This window comes from Myxocyprinus asiaticus, chromosome 33 (assembly GCF_019703515.2).
Source record: "Myxocyprinus asiaticus isolate MX2 ecotype Aquarium Trade chromosome 33, UBuf_Myxa_2, whole genome shotgun sequence".
Taxonomy (NCBI): Eukaryota; Metazoa; Chordata; class Actinopteri; order Cypriniformes; family Catostomidae; genus Myxocyprinus; species Myxocyprinus asiaticus.
This window is the reverse complement of record NC_059376.1, coordinates 19,961,812-19,982,974: the sequence shown is the minus strand read 5'-3', so window position 1 is coordinate 19,982,974 and position 21,163 is coordinate 19,961,812. Positions and strand designations below refer to the sequence as shown.

General features: G+C 38.0%; 1 pseudogene; it reads right to left on the bottom strand.

The window, feature by feature from the left end:
- The window catches only part of LOC127424144 (LIM/homeobox protein LMX-1.2-like), an 83,669-nt pseudogene that overhangs the window by 10,448 nt on the left and 52,058 nt on the right, over positions 1-21,163 (bottom strand).

Sequence of the window (21,163 nt, the reverse complement as noted above, 5' to 3'; positions counted from 1 at the left end):
TTGGACTGGACGTGGTGTCATTTAGAATTAATAGCACATGGCTTTGGCTGTTTTACACTAAATAAATCTTTGATAAGAATCCAATACGCAGCGGACACAATGTTTTGGGGAAGGTATGAAAGTGGAGAACATATGGGAAATGAAGTCCTATATTCAGGTAAAGTGAAATAGATAGCAAAACCACAAATTCAAATAGTGTGCTAGTCATCAACCACATCAATAAGCAAAATGAAAAATGTGCAAATCACACCATGGGAGCACAATTAAAGCTGAAGTGTGTAATTTTTGCACAACTAGCGACACAAATTGGAATTGGAAAAATAATCTTTGTTTTAAAACACTACCTCAGACTTCCATTGGTAGGGCAAACAGATAGCCCCGCCTCAAACTCACGCCATTGGTTGAGGTAATGTTGCAGCGTCGAGCTGGTTGGGATGCTCGAACAAACAGAGCAATGTTTTGAAAGTATTACAGACACAACTTACAATTAGTTAACCTATAGTTGTCTCATTAAGCTGGGATTGGAAAGTACTTCAACTTTCAATAAATGACACACTTCAGCTTTAAGCTCAGCAGTCCATATAGTTATATTCATAAAGATATTCAACAGTTACATCCATAAAAAAAAAAAAAATCAATATCACAAAATGTACACCGTTTGATAATTTGTTCATATGAACTAATCAAAGTGTCTCAATTAGTTTGAGGTGATCCTCGTGCGGGTTAATCAAGCCTGCCCTGTGTCATGGTAATCTCTCTCAGTAGGTCCAGCTAATGTGCCATATTCAGAAAATGGCTCCTTGCTTTCCTACTGTAATTATTATAGTCAAAGTGGGGATTGGCTTTATTGTTCAGGGGGTGGAGGTTTCATCCAATAAGCCATATCAGCTTGTGTTTAATAGAATAATAATAGCAATTAAAAAAAAAAAAAGGTGGCAAACTCCACAACGTGGCACAGTTCAGAAGTTAAAAACCTCAATGGGCACAGTCCCAGAGTGACTATTTTTCGAGATTAAGGAGCTTCCGCAATTTGGCACTAGTGGCTTTTGTTGCATCAGCAATGCACATCTCTGGCAATAAAGGCCTGCAAATGGTTTGGCCTTTTTTAAGTGATCAGCAGGCACTGTGAACATGATGGACTGATTGTGTCCTCTCTCTCTCTCTCTCTCTCATCTGTTTCTGATCTTTCTTTCTGCCAGTTGTGTGGTGTGCTGATATCCAATTGAATTCCTTGCCATTACAGTTTGCATCTTGTGTTTAGGTCAACTTAAACCCCTCACAGGACCTCAAACACACACATGCACACACACATGCACACACACTCACACACACACACACACACACACACACAAACCTCTCTCTTTTAAGCAATCCTTAAAATCCTTTTTTCTTTTTTTAAAAAAATGAAAAAAGGAAGAGGGATAAATATCCCAGAAAGTCTTGCTGATGCATCTGACAAATTTCTTGACATTTGTGAGAGGGTGCATGCATGCATGTGTGTGTGTTTAAATGAAAACCACATGGGGATGTTAAGAGTGAGGTTTGGTGAGATGCCTCATTATGGTGAAGTGAGGGGAATAAGTCAGAGGAGCCAATAAGAAGTGCAGGAACGCTGGTGAGCAGGGCCTGAAATCCTTCCTGTCACTCGATGAGATTCACAGCTATAATTCTTTCCAGCAACTCAACCTGCCCACACCAGAGCCTGCTATCAGCACAGTGTGGCTTATCTCTGTCAGAACTGCTCTTCCTCCACTGTGAAGCTTTCTTTTTTTGTGTGAATTTATTGCTTAAAGGGGCCACATCCATTTACAGTATAATGTTAACAACAACAACAACAACAAAAAGTTGTGATTTAATTTTAAATGACCATTTTCAACCCTCTCACTGATGTTTAGAATTAAACAGGATATTTTACTACAGTACCTTTATGACTTTTTGATAAAAATAACACAGGTCACACTAATTCAACAAAGCTGCTGAAGACTAAATCGGAGTTGATATATGTGGGAGGTAATATGTCATTTTGTGGTAATGCTTGTGACTTCCGAATGACCTATTTTGCAGCTTAGTATCAATACATGATCTAAAAATCTAATTATTTTTATTTCAGAAGACCAAAGATTCTTTTTTACTTCAAAGAGCAAAGATTATCCTATTTTCCATTATATGTACCCTTTAAATATGCCTATGAATACATTCAGTCATGGTCTATGGTGCATAGAATGGCCTGTCCACTTTTTGGGGTCTGATAGGCATACCTGAATCTGAGTCATCTGGACTGACAGAGCTGAGCAGGTCTTTCTCCCTCTCATAGTCACTCTTGCACAGCAGTTGACCGTCCTTCAGTACAAACTCGTCTCCTTTCCGCAGCTGCCGGTCACACACACAGCAGCAGAAGCAGTTTAGGTGATACACACACTCAAGTGCCCGCATCACAAACTCCGTAGGGGCAATCTTCTCCAGACACCCACTGCATTTGGTGGCAAATAACCTGATAATGTAGACAAAAAGAAAAAGAGAAATGTAAAACTGCTATATATGTATAAAATAATTTAGCTCCAACAAGGTTTGAGCTCCAAACCTCTATGTAAGGTGAGTGCAGGTAAAGTAGGACAACCTGTAAAGTGGGACACTTAAGTTTTGGTATTTAATATTTTTCATTTTCTTCTCTATATTATAAACCTTAAGCTACTGGAAATGGTATTGGATGAGGACCTAAGCTATAAAGGCAATGACAGATGATTAGAAAGTGTCCCATTTTACCTGTTTCTCCCCTAAAATTTTAAAATACAGCGACATATCTAAGAGTGAAGTGTCATTCAGCATCTCAGCACAGAGAATGTCTTAACATGTGATTGTCCATCATAGTTGTGTGATTAAGGGGGCAGGGGGCGTGAGGCTGAGCCCCTAAGCGATCTGCTTTGACACTGGCTCATCTGTTAATGCAGCCTGGATAACCTCTCAACGCTTCAGCAGAACCCAATGGGAGGAAATACGGGATCACCTCTTGACCCAACGCACCAGCAAACCTCAATCAGTGGCATGGGCCCTCAGCTCCACTGGCTTTTTCCCACTCACTGCAGTGATTAGACAGGCTTCAGCGCCTGCTCACACTGCTCCTAAAACGGGAAGTTATTTCTTAAGGGCGATTGATGTCTTAAAATGTTTAAGGCTGAATTGATATCATGGCCAAAAGAAAATCTGCAAAATGGTTATCTGCTACAGTGTTACATTAAATGTGGCCAACAGGATCATAAATTAACCAGGGTTTGGGGCAAAAATAACACAGAAATTGAAAAAATGGCCAAGATTTTTAAATGTGGTGACAAAAAATGCCCTTGTCATTAATTAATTTTTCTAACATTTGATATACAGTTTTGTTCTCACAGAACTAATTCAGAGCTGAACATTGTTGATTGTGTAGCTAATATGAAATTATATTTGATTTTTTTTTCAGTCAACTATGAAAACACTTAACGTGATGAAATTACTCCAAACAGCTACTCAACTTACATCAAACTCTACTATGACGATAGACATTAGAAAGCTATAAAATCTGACATAAGGCATAGGGACCAGGCAATTATTTCAAATGTATTCTAGGTGAGTATCCATTATGTATGTTACAGGGACTAAAAACGATATATTTTTCATTTTGGTTCGTTCTGAGCAAAAACTTTATTTGTCCATTCCAGTTTAGAAGTTCTGCAGTCTCCTTTCCAAATGGCTACCAGTTAGAACAAGATAAAAAAAAAGGTTAATAACATTCTTTTTAAAATGACAGTACTCTGCGCTAAGGGGTAGGTGAAATACAGTACCAATTGCAGTGTTGCCAGATCTCGCAATAGAAACAAGCAACCTGGTTTGGAAAAACATGACCAAAATAAGCCATTTGCCTCACCAAAATAAGCGAAAATAAGCTATTTTTTTTTTTTCCCTGTGTAGTGAATTTATCATCATATAAATCATAACAGCATAAAGTTAATTAACAGTAAAGTGAAATTTTAATTTCAGATCTGCTTCACAGTTAACACCCGACAGCATCAAATCTGTATTATCGTAATGCATCATATCTAACAATAATTCAGTGAAGACTTAAACAACTAAAAATTTACTTTTTTTACCTTTAATAATGTTTTCATTGTATGTGGATTAGCCATGCATGTATATGTAGTTATTATATATAGTTGTTAAAAAGGTCTTCATTCAGAGAATGCAACATCCACAATGTGCATTAAGGCAAGGAAATGTGTGATGCAGCAGTTTCCTTCAGGATCAAAGCACGTTTTATTTTTTTGGGCAACATGAAGTGGTGTAGTTCCAAAAATTTACTGTGATATTGTGTGCATTATTTACAGCTAATGTTTTTTTTTTTTTTTTGCTGTTTAATTTAATAAGTAAACACCATAAAAATAACTGATTTAATTTAATTGATTCAACTGAAACATTTTAATATACATGTAGTTAGAAAACAAATACTGTATGCCCTAAAAAAGTGAAGAAACCCCCCCTCCCCCACAAAAACACAAACAAATAACAAATATTGCCCCTTAATAATAATAATGATAATAATAATAATAATAATAATAATTAATAATTAATATTATCGTTAATAATAAGAATAAATACTGCCCCTTAATAATAATAAAAAAGTACATTTCCAACTGACACATTTTCCGATTGATCGCTGCTCACTAGGACAAATGAACAAAAAGATTCCCAAATCCTTGAAATCATCCAAAAACCTATTTATCCAAGGTTAAAACATGCTAACTGTATGTTCAATAATGTCCAGAGAAATAGCTTTTAATGTCTGGCATGATGCCCAGAAACACAAGCTAAAGTAACTTGGCATCAACCCTTTACCTTCAAACAATGTATAGCAAATATAGGCAAACCTAAATTTGACTGTAAATTGGTATTGCCTTCTGTTGTCTAAAATCATATGCCATACCACAATACATGCCTGTTTACATAACAGACCATGGCAACACCCCCACAAACTTCATTTCCTCTTAAGAGAGTGTCTACAAAATCTTTTTTGTTTCATTACAGGCAGAGATATTGCCATCTCCCTCTCATCTTCTGAGGTTCAGCGGGAGCCCACCTCTACAGGAAGCGGCTGCATGACAGTGTCCAGCCCATAAAAGCTGATTTATTAGCCTTGCTTCTTTTGTTTGCTCTGACTGGTAGGACAGCTGCCCTGGTGCGTGTGCATATCTCTGCATTTCATCTGTGGCATTGTTCGTCGGGAGGGAGAGAGAGAGTGTGCGAGGGATAGAATGCCCATCATCATTTTCTGTTGATGGTGGACAGGGTTGGTTGACAGTGATGAATATGTGTTAATGTGAGTTCAGATGAAAATGTGTAAATATGGTGGGGTTTTGTGATGGTAATTTCATTGTGAGATGGTGATGGGGGTACAGATAATGACAGCGTGCTGGACACACGTTCTGTGGCCAGCTGCATTGCTGATTGGGAGAGTTTGAATAGCTGGGTATTTCTTGTTGCGACTGTTATTGTGCATGTCAGAGTTTCTATGCGTCCTTTGAACTGTCTTGTGAATACACGACACATCACACAGGGTAGTAAAATGCCTCATCATTTTGTGGAGCATTGGTGTTAATACTGAAAAAAATAACCAGGCAAATGCTTATTTGCAGAGACTGGAGGCTTTATGTAGTGATGATTCAATGATTTTTAAACTTCTCAGTTTTGTCATTTATCTAGATAAAGATTAGGTAACACATTATAATAACAGTACATGAATAATCATGAATTAATGCCTGAATTAATAGTTACTTCTGCAAAAATTAATGATGAGTTATGGAATGGACTAATCAGGAACTAATGAAGAGCTAACATTAACTACAACATGACTCATATGAATCCATGCTTTAATAACAGCCACCTTAATTACATGTTAGTACATGTTTGATAGTTAATGTATTAATTAATATTAGGGAATAAACTAAATCAAACAGCCTTTATAAGAAAGAATGTAAAGTACTTTAACCTTGAATTAAACATTCATATTTAATATGGTCATAATTAAAATATTTTATACTTTTAGCTGTCTGCAGTTTTGCCTCAAACGTCATTGAATGAGGCAGTATAATTCTGCAATTTTTTAAATGGACATAAAAAAAACCGTAGAAAAACACAAACATAATAATGATCAAAATAATCTGATCTCAACCCAGTTTACTTTATACTCCATCCCTTTTATTTCATACTCACCCTACCACTCAATTCGCTCATCTTCTAGACCATAGAAATAGGAAAGGTTGCTTTTATGCTGCCGGATCAATATTTGTTCTTGTTATATATATTTCTCAATATTTTTCTTGGTTACTTTTTGAGTTTCATCAGTACTCAAAATCAAAATTCAAAATGTTGATAATGATTGGATTATCATCATCAACATTGTTGTTCATAATAGTAATTTGTTGTTGTTCATTTTTCCATGGACATTTGTGCATGTAAACATTCAATCATTTGTTGTATGAACTTCATCCATTTCAAGTGCAGCTAGTTCGCTACAGTTCTGCCCGGAACTACAGTATGTGGACAGTTTGATTTCTGATTGGCTGGCTGACGTTTTTAATCTAAAATTATTGGCTGTTTTGTTGGACTGAATTAAGGAATGAAATCAGAGATTTCATAATATTAATTTTGACAACGTTATGTGCAGTATTTGAATTAATTTTGTTATTTAAACATATTAAGTGCTAACATTAGCATTTTTAGCATTTCTGATTTGACATCAGGAGATATTCAGAGAGACAAAACACACCTTATAAATCATTTAAAAGTGTCTTGTATGTCTTAACATGTTTGGATTTTCTTTTGAGTCTGTATATGTTTCAAAAGAGATTTCATTAATTTAAAGCATACTGGTGGAAGATTGACACTTGTCTTTCAGTATTGTTTTTTCTTCATATTAAAGGTGTTTTTCACTTTAAATGTTGTGTTTTTTAATGTCATATATGCTGGTGGATTTGTATTTCCAAATAAGCAGATCTTTAAAAAAATCTTGGTAATTATTTCACTGGTGCAAAAGGGTAAGGATCACCTTAGTTCATATGTACCATTACTATCTCATTATTAACTAGCCATGAATCCATGACTTGTTAATGTATCATCATGTCATGACTATACTTGGTGGGGCACATCATTATTAACTTATTGTTAACTACTCATGAACTATCATCAACTGCTGGCTTGTTAATGAATCATCATGTCATGACTTTACTGGGTGGGGCATATCATTATAACCTTACTATCAACTACACAAGTACTACACTAGTATTCATCCCAGTTAAATCACATATTGTTTAGCATCATTTGGTTTGACATGAGGTAAAAGCTGAAATGCGGACATGGCCTGCGTATGGATGACGAGTGAACTGAGTGGTAGGACAGACAGTGGAAGGGCGAGTATGAAGGGAAAGGAATGAAGAATCACACAGAATGGGTTGAGATCAATTAATAATAATAATAATAATAATTGGTGGCAATCATTAAAGGAAAAGTTCACCCAAAATTTAAAATTCTCTCATCATTTACTCACCCTCATGCCATTTTAGTTGCGTATGACTCTCTTTCATTCTGTAGAACACAAACTTATATTTTTATAAGAATATCTCAGCTCTGTAGGTCCATAAAATGGTGAATGGTGACCAAAATGTCTAAAGTCCAAAAAGCAGATAAATGCAGCATAAAAGTAGGCTAATCCATATGACTTCAGTGGTTTAATCCATGTCTTCTAAAGTTGTCCAATCAGTTTTTGGTGAGATCAGACCAAAATATAACACCTTTTTCACAATAAATTTCCTTGGCCATCATGATTTCAAACACAATTACATTTCCTTGCACCATCTAGAACTCTGCGCATGTGTCAAGCACTATAAAGTGTAATTGAGCTTGAAATAAAGATTGTGCCTAGAGACTGCAATGGCAAGATGTACAGTGGAAAATGAGTTAGATTACTTTTATGCTGTTTTATGTGCTTTTTGTAACTTCAAAAATGTGGTCACCAGTCACTTTCATCATGCAATGTATGGGCCTACAGAGCTGAGATCTTCTTCGAAATCTTCACTTGTGTTCTGCAGAAACAAAGTCATACACATCTGGAATGGCATGAGGGTGAATAAAAGATGGGATAACTATTAATTTAATGTGTTCAAAATTTTATAAGGATGATCCGTGTAAATTATGCAGAATAATTCTGCATCATCCAGTGATGTTTGTGGTGAACCTGAAGACATCAAAAGTTATTAAAAAAAATTGTCATTATGACCATTTTAAATTATCCACATTTAATTCAAGGTTGAAGAACTTCACATTCTTTCTTATAAAACCTGTTTGATTTAGTTTATTTCCTAATGTTAATTAATACATTAACTATCAAACATGTACTAACATGTAATTAAGGTGACCGCTATTAATGCATGAATTCATATGACTCATGTTGTAGTTAATGTTAGCTCTTCATTAGTTCCTGATTAGTCCATTCCTTAACTCATCATTAATTTATGCATAATTAACTATTAATTCAGGTATTAATTCATGATTATTCATGTACTGTTATTAAAAAGTGTTACCAAGATTAATACATCAGCAAAAATTGTTCATTGTAAATACTGTAACTAATGTTTATGTATCAAAACTTATTGTAATGTATTATCAATTAATTATATTAAAACACTTTTGGATGAGTAAAATAATAATACAGATACTGGCACGATCAGCCTTTCCAAACATCTGTAATATTTTATGTATTATAGGACATAAATAAGATTACAAGATTATTATTTGAATGTGGAAAACTGGTAATCCTAGTAAAACAAAAGCATTTTAACTATTCTCTTGAGCTTGTTTGATATCCGCCTACCTGGCTCCTTCTCTAATGCGAGTGAAGGATAAGAACATTACAGCTTAGAAACACACCTTCATTAAATTGTGTTTAGACACAGGCTGATCTGTTTTGGTTACTCCCTATTGTTTCAGCAAATATATCCACACAGTTTCCATTAACCATATGAAAAAAAAAAGAGTTATTCCTTCCCACAAATCAAGTATTGAGCAAGTATCGAAGATACTTATGGTTGTATGTACTAGTATGGTTGTAATTTTTGGCATTAAAGATGACAGTGCTGTGATATGATCATGTGAAACAAATGTAAAGAACATTAAAAAAGATGAGTGGGTAACAATAACAAGATGATTGTGCACATTCCATCATATTCGTGGAATCTTTGCTGTCTAAACACATCCAAATACTCAAGACTTTACTGTTAAATGATGGCCAGCGCAGTGTTTATCTGAGCTGGCTAGAATAACCAGTTATATGCCGGAACTGTCAACCAGAATAATGAATCTGTCATGACCCAGTTCACAAGTCTGAATCAAATGTTGATTCTTCGAGAGGAATCCTTGTCAAAGCCTGCAAGTCTAAAAAGCCCGGAAAGTACAGGAAATTGCCCATTGAACAGTTTTGACACTTTCCAGTTTCGCCTGCTCACCAAAACACCACCCAACTCTCAGGATCCTTCTCATCCAAATGAAAACATTCTTTTTAATCCCACTCTTTTCTTCTCACCTCCTTTTTACCCACCCTTTCTAATCTTGTAAGCCATTATTTTTCTATTTCCCCTCTCTGTCACTTTGCATTATTTTTGCTGCTGTAATACCCATTTGTTCCTTCTGGAATCTTCCTGTCCTGGCTTTGTTTTGGGATCTAATCTGGACTTTTTGGCTGCCGTCGCCCCCCACCCCCCACCCGACCCGTTCACTATTCTCTGCAAGATCTCTGATGGAATAGCCATGCATGACGCCCCTGCTATAGCAACCACACCTCCGCAGGAAGGCGACGGCTAACTTTTCGGATGGGCAGAGAAAGCCTTTCACAAGCTGGCAGCAGAAGTAAATCCTTCTTGGAGGAACAAGGGAAATTAGCAGGGAGCAGTGGAGTAGGGATTTAACCCTACCCCTTTTTTCCTTTTGAAAGGCACAGTCACTTCAACTCCCACTGATCGCAACAATCAAACAGGGCAACGGTGGGGGGTAACAGAAAAGAGAGAGAGGGAGGCGGATGGGGGGGGGGGTGAAAGAGAGAAGCCCAGTGAATGACACAAGCGCTGGATTGTGGAGGAGCCCCTAATCCCACTTTAATACCTTTCCAAGTTCAGCGCTGAAAGAATGCACTTTAAAACAACACCGCAGTGTGAGCAGGCGGAGGCCAAGCAGGGGGAGGGTTGTTGGAGTTGCTGCTCTCAAGCCCCCGTAACATTACCTGATTAGTAGCCCGAGGACTAGGCGAGCAGTGGAGTATGGCTGCGAAGGGGAAGACCAGATCGGATGCTAGTAGGGAAAGCATAAATGTGGCTGCAACACGACAACGGCAGCACTTACTGGGATTCTGCATCTGCTCTGGAGGGGATTTCTGTCCTCTGGTCTGACATGAAAGCCAAAGAGAGAGTCGAAAATAGAATTCTCAGAACCATGAGGCCAGACAGGTCTCCACATCTAGGCCTTTTTAAACTATCTGCCTCTACAAACTCAATAAGGGAACATACTGCCACCGAACACATAACACAAGATCATATTTGTTGCAGGGCATCAGATCCCACCTTTTTCCCAATTTTGGTCTTGAGGGAAAGAAAAAAGTCTGGCATTTACATTGTACAATTTGAAAATGATTGGAATGGTACAAGATAGCATGACCCGAACTGTTTCCATTTATTCACTTATTTTCACATCGAAAGTGACTTACAGTGCACTTAGGGTATACATTTAAACAGTTTGTGTTCCCTGGGAATCGAACCATTTACCTTGTCATCATTAGTGCCATGCTCTACCAACTGAGCTACAGAAATTTGAAAAATTTCTTCATTTAAAGTGTACATTTACTGTGAATACTCTGAAACAGTAAATGAGAAAATGGTTGTGAAATTATAGTGTCAAGACTAATGTGGAAAAACAATGAGATAAGTCCTCTGTTGAGTCTGTTGAGTTATTAATATAAATCAAAACAAAAAAAAACCCACTTAAACACTCAATTTCTTTGTCTCAAAGATGTACACTTCCTCCAAACACCTAAGCTCACAGATTAGCGAATAAGACCCTCACATTCAGATCAACAGGCACAATTCAGGCAGCGAAGTGCCAATATTGATTTAGACCTTCCCAGACCAAGACCACATGAGTCAAATCAGAGATAATCCACAGAGATAACTTCAGGAAAACTCCCCTGGAGATCATTATCTGCTTCCATGCTCTCAGATGCACAGACATTGTCTGGTTTCTAGTTGCTAGTTGAATTGGCCTTCACATGTCAAGATTGTATGATCTTCCGGAAAAAAAATATCCACCATTGGAATCTCAGAGCAACAGGTGTTCTGCCACCAGATGTCAATAATGCACAAAACCAAAGTTTCACAATTAACTGGGAGGCAAATTTTAGATCTAATTTGATAATAGAGGAAACGAGTATGAGAAGAAAGTGCTTATGTGCACTCTATTTATCAATGTCAAGAAAAATATTACATGCATATTGGAGCTGTGGTGCAGTGGTTCAAATCTGGCCCATGCCACGTCCCAAATCTCATTGGCCCTCTGCCTCCCTTGACTGCACTGTAAAAAGTGGTAACATGTAATTGTCACCTTAAGGAGCTATTTCTACTTAATCTAATCTTTCAAATTAGTTTTGTTGGTTTAACCTAATGTATTCCGGTTGATTCAGACATGTTAAATAATATTTTTGACAATCAAACCAATTAATATAGATATTATCACATGAAGCACATTTTAGGTTTACATTTTTTTTCCAAGTGTATACATTAAAGGCGAAAGCCCAAAAATAAAATAAAATAGAATAAATAAAGGTCGGATTTGAACCACTGCATCACAGCTCCAACATGCATGTAATATTTTTCTTGAATAAAATAATACTGCATACTCATCTCTACATTTCCCTTTTTCTGGCATGACCATTCACCTGCAGGCTTACGTGGACAGAACATTTGACGGGGCTCACTGGAGAAAGATTTCTCTGTGAGAAAAAGAAACAGGCCCAAACTCAATGTCTAAGCTTGACTACTGTCCAATTCCTCTCCTCTATTCTCTCAGAACCACAGAGTGGGCCGCTCGGAGGAGTGTATGGACTTTCTCTTTGAACAGATTATGAGCAACTTAAAGTGTGACAACATCTTAAAGCTTTCACCAAATGTTGCCAATGATTTCTCAACACTAAAGACCTTTCTCTCAATGCCTTGGGCTTGTTGATAAGGATCACAAACCCAGAAGAGATTCAAAATAATTTGGTGGAGGGAGAGAGGTGTGGGGGAGTATGCGGCTCAATAATCATTGTATATTTAGTAACACATGCCATCATCTCCACCTATCCTTTTATTTCTTTCTACAGAACATGCAGAGGAAACAGAAAAAAGAAGCCCATAATGATTTAAAGCAAAAAGGGTTCTTATTTCACCACATCTCCATTAAAGACGAGAGCAGGATAAAGACTTCTCTGTATAACAGCTGTAAACAATCACTTTGAAGACAGTCCACCAAGCCCCCCAGGCTTGTGAGTTCTGGACATGTCAATCATAAAGACATGAGCATTGAGGTGTTTGGAGGGGGGGCGGTCGAAGAAAGGTGTCAGACACTAACTTAGGGAGCACTCTGAGCTACCATCACCTCAGTATGCCGCCTAGCCTTGCTGATTTACATGGCTTCTATAACCTTTTTTTCCCTGGCTCATCTGTGACATGGATCCCAGACTAACTTGTTTCCAGGATACCAACAGGATACCAAGAAAGAAAAAGAGTAAGAGAAAACAAGGGCAGCTTCACAGTTACAGCTTGGGTTTGGATGCCATGTAAAGTGGCAAAGCTGTTTTGACTGTTGTAATTACTTCGGGAAAGGTATTCTGTATTTTTTAAACATAAGATACAGGTGATATAAGACATCAGATATAGGAGAAGCAGTGACATTAACAGCTGCTTCTCCATCATCAGGCCGAACAGTTCTAAGTAATGGTTCAGGTAGCATTTCCACTTGACACGGTTCGGTAAAGTACGATTACAAACCAGCAAATTTCTCAGCACGGTTAACTAACATTATTCAGGAACCATGAAATGTGCTGTTGGAACGCCTGCAGTGACGTGGCTACTCAGTATTGCCCAATCAGTCCTTTCTATTCTTGATTCTGCAACACCACAATGGGGAAGAAAAAAAAACACATAACCATGTGGCAACAAACCCAGATTGGTATGGAATGGCAGGGTTTGGCTATGGGAACGAGAAAAGCGCCTAATGTAGTAGAATATACAAATGCAAATTACTTTAGTTTGCATTTATAATGGTTTATAATCTAACCGTAAAACCTTATAGGAGCAATATGCAATATATTTCCTGTACTAAAGCATAAAATTATCAAAATATGTTATCAGAGATTTAGGAAGTTGAAATACTGGCTTCTCCGAAAACAATGTTCAGTCAATATATTCTACTTTGAAATGTCCATTCCCAGGCCAGAATTTCTGTTTGTGTTTTGGCCAGTGTAATCCCGCCCACTGCCCATTTCCCAATAGTATTTGGACACCACGGGTTGCCAGATTTGAAACAAGTTAACAGGCAAACACAGTGCGCTGCAGCCATGGAAGCCAGCAATAAATCTAGCTAACACTGACAAAGTAATAACATTGCAAACCTATACATTAGCTGATCAAATTACAGTGTATGGCTCCTCGCTTGCCATTGTCAGTTTTCTCATTCCTGTTGCGTGTCCTCAACCTGGCATCCCGCATGAGCTTTGAGTCTGGGGAGGAATGGCAGGGGAGACAACTCTCTCCAATATTTTGAATTTGGACTGCAGTACCCATTTTAAACGCTTGATGTCAATGTTACATATTGCTCCTTTAAAATTAGCCTGTTAACCTGAACCTCCTTTTTAAACATGTTCAGACTAAAATGGTTGCAGTTCATGACCCTTTGGACTACATGCATAATTGTGGTCTCGTATGAAAGAAGACACTTAAAGAGTTTATTGTCCTAAAGTCAGAATTAAGTAGAGTAATTCATATTACCTACAGGAAGTAAATATGAGCACTAAAAATCTGCAGCCACTGCCGAGCACAACTCTGCCAAAATCATGATTTGTTTGTGAGCAACCAACATAGATAAATTCCTACTGGCTTAGTGGACAGTAAAATCAGTGCCCTTTAATATTCTTTGAGAATAACTGCAACGCCTCTAATGTTTTCGGGGGGCAAGATTAAATGCAATTGATCATATCTCAAGTCCTTAAACTTTAAACACAGACTAAAAATGCTGTTTCATTAGACAAATACTATAATCATTCAAGTAAAAATTCTCTTTAATGATCCATGAGGAAATGGGTCTCTATTACTGCTTAGTATCAGAATTTCTCTTTGGTGTGGAGAGATTACAGTGTGAACTAATGAAGGCAAATTGAGAGTGTCTTCTTTATGCTCACTTGGGCGAGCTCAAGTCAACGCTAAGAGCTGCTTAATCACCTCCCTCTCTATACTAAATTAGCATAGTAATGGGCTTTAAATTGAGGCTCTTTGTTTTTTAATTAAACTCCCAGCAGGTAAAAGTAAAACACATTAGAGGAGAATGTGCACCTTTATTACTGGCCCAGAGGTGTTTCTTTTTTTTTTTCTTTTTTTTTTTCTATCAAACAATCTATAAACTCTCACCTTCTCTCTTGAGGAACACTGAGGAAAGATCTGGATAGACATGATTCATCTCACACTCTGTCCCTCTGTACATTTAAAAGATGCTACAAGATGGCTTCTATATGCTACAAAATGGTGCCGAGTATGGCTGCTGCACTGCGAACTCCGATCAACATCTCCTCACCACTGACCCTCAACACTGGAGCCCTGCAGGGCTGTGTTCTCAGCTCACTCCTGTACTCCCTCTACACACATGACTGTGTGGCAACACACAGCTCCAATGCCATCATCAAGTTTGCTGATGATGCGACGGTGGTAGGTCTGATCACTGACAATGACGAAAGAGAGAGGAGTTGCACACTCTGACACGCTGGTGCCAGGAGCACAACCTCTCCCTCAGTGTCAGCAAGACCAAGGAGCTTGTGGTGGACTTCAGGAGAAAAGACAGAGAACACAGCCCCATCACCATTAATGGAGCACCGGTGGAGAGAGTCAGCAGCTTCAAGTTCCTTTGTGTCCACATCAATGAGGAACTCACATGGTCAGTCCACATAGAGGCCATTGTGAAGAAGGCTCACCAGCACCTCTTCTTCCTGAGATGGCTGAGGAAGTTTGGAATGAATCACTGCATCCTCACACTGTTCTACACCAGCACTGTAGAGGGCATCCTGACTGGCTGCATCACTGCCTGATTCAGCAACAGCACCGCCCTCAACCGCAAAGCCCTGCAAAGGGTGGTGCTAACAGCCAGACACATCATCGGAGGTGAGCTTCCCTCCCTCCAGGACATCTACATCAGGCGGTGTGTGAGAAAAGCTCAGAGAATCATCAGAGTCTCCAGCCACCCTAGCCATGGGCTGCTCTCACTGATACCATCAGGCAGGCGGTATCGCAGCATCAGGACCCGCACCAGCCGACTTCATGACAGCTTCTTCCCCCAAGCGATCAGACTTTTGAACTCTTGATCACTCACAATACATACATCAGCACTGCACTTTATTAGTCTCAGACTAGACTCTCACATTTTTTTACTTTCTCTTAATAATACACTGGCAACTTACTATCAACCAACAGCCTAAATGTCAACACAACACTTGCATATTTATTCCCAACAGATTACATGGGAGGTATCTTATTTTGTGTATATTGTATACTGTATATTGTATATTATTAGGTGTATATTGTATATTTTATATTGTGTTGTGTAAACAAGGTGTGTAAATTGTATTATGTGTAAATTAGATGTTTATTGTAAATTGTCATGACTGCTATGTTGCTTGGAACTGCACCCAAGACTTTCACCCACTGTTGCACTTGTGTATATGGTTGAGTGACAATAAAGGGATTTGGTTTGATTTGATTTGAAATATCCATCAAATTAGAGGAAAACTGTTTTTGAAGCTTGTTGGGTGTTGACGACTAACAAATGGCTTTTAAGCTGCAGTATGATTCACCATCTCAGCGAAGATCTACCATCTCATCTACCTCACTGTGATTGATTAAACGGATTTGCCTAGACTGGTTCTACATTGGTCTATGACACCATTGTCTTGTGCATCTAAGAATTCCAGGAGGGTTTAGCTTAGGCAGGTTGCTGGCTTCAGGGATTGTTATTCATATTAGTTTTGCAACTGCTGATTTATTACCCCCCAGAACACAACACCTGAAATGATTTGCGCTGTATATGGGTTATTTGACTCATAGTGTGTCTATGGACTTTTTTATTATCAACATCAAGATTTTTGGTCAAATTTGAATATATAAGGGAGTATGTATTTAAACACATTTTTGCCTTCATTTGGTCCAGCGGTGACAAGTAATTTTTTAAAGGTACAAATGCTTCATATAGTCTCTCAATTGTGTAATACGAGGTCATAGAAGCTGCATGCATAATACTGCATTAAATGTAGTTAATCTTTTTTTTTTTTTTTTTTTTTTTTTTTTTTTTAGATAGAGTCATAGTAGAAGCAGTAATATTTCATGTCTACTAACCTACCATATGTGAATTGTGAAAATTCCACAATCACAATAATGAATCTGCCATTTAAGATTGTAACTGTTGATGAGGTTCACAAAAAAAAAAAAAAAAAAAAAAAAAATAATAATAATAATCACTGTAATCAATGCGACATGGATGTGACCCACATCGATCAATGTAGGTTTGTACTCTGAAGAAATCCCCAAAGCAGCTTTATAGTCATGGGCTTCCTCATTAACATTGTCATCATACATACAGTAATTTGACTGGTAACCCTCATTATACAACATATTACATGTCTAGTCTGTGTTTCTGAGTGGGCTTTAGATACAAAAACCCATTTGATGTTTGAGGACCTAAATGAAATTAGTGCCTGATGGTTCTGTCATACTCTTTTGGAAAAAGGTTGCATGACATGTTACAATTTCTCTCTCTCTGTGTTCACAGAAACACATTGCATGCGGCCCCAGTTATAAATCTGACTGGAGAAAACATTACATGCATCGCTGAATCCCATCTATTGATTTGACAAACAGAGCAATATTGCAATGTGAAAAGAAATTCAAATAGGTGTGCGATGTATTTTCTACCTAGTTGGGCGGCTAAATTATTCTGGGGCATGATCATAAAACATTTCCATGAGCAATGTTATGCTTTCTGCTCCAGTGAACTGGAAGAGGTAATACTTGAGAGGTCAATTTCAGTGGTGGGAGACACGGCTGAGGGAGAGTATCCATGCACAATCATGTCTATACAGTTACATGAACACCTCTTGGCAAAAAATGGAGCCAAGTGCAACATTAATGGGCTGAGATAACACAAATAAATTTGTCTTAACATATTTATGTCTGAAAATATGCAGTAAAGTCCATCTTTGAAAATCAGCTATGATTTAAAGATACCTTGAAACAGTGGAGTATTACAAAAAATGATGACACTTATATAACATATATAATATGTATATATTTTCAGTGATATGCAACATATATGTCAAAATATCACAAAATTGCCTTCAAATATGTAACATATTTATATTCCAAAGGTGGAATTCTACAGTATATATTCAATATATGCTCAAATCTACAAATTCAAATTTATATTTACTGTATTTGTTAATGTAACCAGTCCTACTTGACCCGCTCTGAACAGGATTTGAACCAGCGTCTACGGCATGGGAGGCTGGCACGCTAACCAGGAGGCTAAAGGCTACAGCCCTTAGCATCAGTCGCTAGTGCGCCTCTTGAGGCCAGGGGAGTGAGGTTTACACATACTGCACAGCTATCACGAACCAGCTGGCTCCCATTACACTAATATATGGCCATATATACGATTTCTGCATTGTTAGTCTATATTAGTTCATGATGCATTAACTTATGTTAATGTATCCTCTAAAGCTAAAAATGTATATGTAGAAATTTACATTAACCAAGATTAATAAATGCAGTAAAAGTATTGTTCATTACTGGTCAGTGCTAATTACTACGTTAACTAATGTTAACACATTCCATTTTATTGTAATGTGTTACCACAAGATCAGACCCAGTTGTGTATTCTTATATGATAATAAATGGAAAATCCAAGCTATTCACAAAAGAAGAGAGGAGGATGAGTGTAGAAAGATGGCTGCACTGATATTAAAAAGGACCGCGGGATGGTGAGCAGTGGAGGTTGAGTACACAGTTAAGCTCATGCATCAGGCAGACAGGTACACAGTGCGTGTTTGGACAGCTGTAGCTCTCCAGTGGGCATGCTTAATACCCAGCCACAGTTCCTATGTACAAAGAGACAGTGCTGCTTCTCACAAAACATGAAAGAAAAAGGGAGTGAGTGGGAGTGTGCATGTGGAACCAGATGCAAGAACGTACTCATCTGAGGGGGATTTACAAATAAACATCAAATACTGAGTCACAAGCTTTTTGAGACTTGTCTCAGGCTTTATGATATTCCCGAAAGCATTTTTAAATGATCAGACAGTATTCATAACGTCGCTGAAAAAACAACTAAAAGACTAACACATCCTTATGCTAAATCCCCCCCCCCCACCCCCCGAAAAGACACAGTGTCACACATAAAGCAGAATGCACATGTCTCGAGATGCATTTCTAAAAGCTCTTTTTAATCTGAGCCTGCATCTAAAAAAATGCAACTCTCCTGAACGAGATGCTGATAAAACAGCGAGACATTGCACAACTGTATGAACGGCCCCTAAGATGTTTAGCTGGTCTTCCTACCTGGCAAAGCTGGTATGGTTGGTGTGTTTTGATGGCTTTAGAGGGGTTTTGAGCACTTTTCAGATGGTCAGGCCGAGACATTGTTTGCAGGGAGATGATAGATACTTACATACAGTATATACAGTAAATAAGTGTTTGTGTAGCGCAACTAGTAGACCATGCAATACCAATGTCATGGGTTTAATTCCTAGGAAACATCCATGCTGATCAAATATATATATATATACCCTAAATGCACAATAAGTTGCTTGGAAAAAACATTTAGGCCAAATGCATAAATGTAAAGATCATTGAATTCCTCCCTTTTAGCATGTCCCAAACCCTTTGTCAACATGCTACTTTGTGTTCCCTTGTAAAGGAGGCAGAAGGTTGTGAGTTATGGGCAGAGCTCTGCAGACTGCTCTGCTTCCCATCACAGTGTTGTGCTCTGTAACTCTAGCCTGCAGTAATGCTCATCTCCTTTTTGGCCCAGTTGGAGACCTGACATCTTTACAACACATGCACTGCAAATGAGAGAATATCTGAAAGAGAGAGAGGGGAAGCGAGGACTCTTGATTCAAGTATATTCTAAAAAAGTATACAAGCAAAAGTATGTGAATGAATTTAAGGGCGACAAAATGGAGGGGACAAAAGAAAAATGTTAGAGATCTAGCAAAGAAAATGGACAGAGGGCTCCCTGTAAAGTTTTCCATACCTATTTAATAATACTAATAACTCATTGGTTCACCCATCCGAGCCACTTTAAATGAGGTCTAACAGGCCTTCGCGCTGTGCAGGCCACTGCAGACAATCTAGTTACAGTGGGACTAATAACTCTCAGATGGCATAATGTACGCCATGAGCCATAACTTCCCATAGATAGCCTAATGAAAGGAATACTGGTCAGACCAAATCCTCAGCATTAAAGTAAGTCCATGGTGGATGACAGGACTTTAGATGAAGAACAGTGACAGTGGTGGAGTGCCATATCATTATGACACTTAAATGCCAGACATATGGTGAAATATTTAAAATTCACATAGAAAAAAATAGGATATTGTAAAACAAGAAAAAAGGTAAAACATATTTTCTTTTTGTCGATTCACATTCTTTGGCCATATCGCCACCTACTGTATGGGACAGAGATATTATAGTAAAAAAGGACTTAAATATGAATCTGTTTCCCACCCACACCTATCATATTGCTTCTGAAGGACCAACAGAGCTGAGATATTCTTCTAAAAATCTCTGTTTAGCAGACGAAAGTAAGACACATCTGGGATGGCATGAGTGTGAGTAAATGATGAGAGAATTTTCATTTTCGGTTGAACTATTCCTTTAAAGTGAACAATGCAAAAAAAGTGTTTAACATGGTGAGACACTTTGAAGAAATGATGACCCATTACAAGACCTAAGATATTCATGCTTCCTTATACATTTCTATACATTTTAACCCAACCTCAACTTATTTTGATGTTGATTATGAAACAAAGTCCATAGACATGTTATGAGTTGACTAACCCATATACAGAGCACAACCATAATAACTGAGAGATGGCAAAAAGGTGATTCAAAATGTAGAAAAAACCGGACCTAAGATATACACTTCCCATATACATTCATATACATTTTTACCTAAAATCTTGATGTTGATCATAAAAAAGTAAATGGACACATATGTCAACTACCCAAAAATCAAAGCAACACAGTCTCATCTGATACCCTCAATGCAGGGGCTCTGAAATACTGATCTAGTTTACAGTTCCCATCCGTTCCTGAGACGCACTTGAAAAGGAAAACAAAGAATGGAATTTTCCAGGCTTCCAGCGCTGAAGTGGTTAAAAAACAACATTTGGAGTAGAGGGCTTCATAATTACTATTGACCCTGGAGGGCCTTCTTCAGAGAAATAAAACAAACAGTAATATAAGGTGTTCTGAAGCGAGGGCTCTGCAAATATGCAAAGGCGGGATTCGGTAGAGAACGTCACACGTTGGCTCCTTTTCAGGGAAGCCTAATCTGTAGGCCTACACAATATTAAGATGGCTTTGGAGCCACTTGAGACCCAGCTGTTCACTAATGAAAAATTCCTTAGCTCTACACAGAGGCTGGAGAAACCTGCTTACTAACACACTCCAACCCCCCTTCTCCGCCATCCAGAACCATACCCTGTCCATCTTGTGGAGTTTACCCTGGATGAATAAATAGTGGATTACTAAAAGGAGAGAGAAGAGAAGAGTCGGGACAGACGCTTGTGTATGTATGTGTG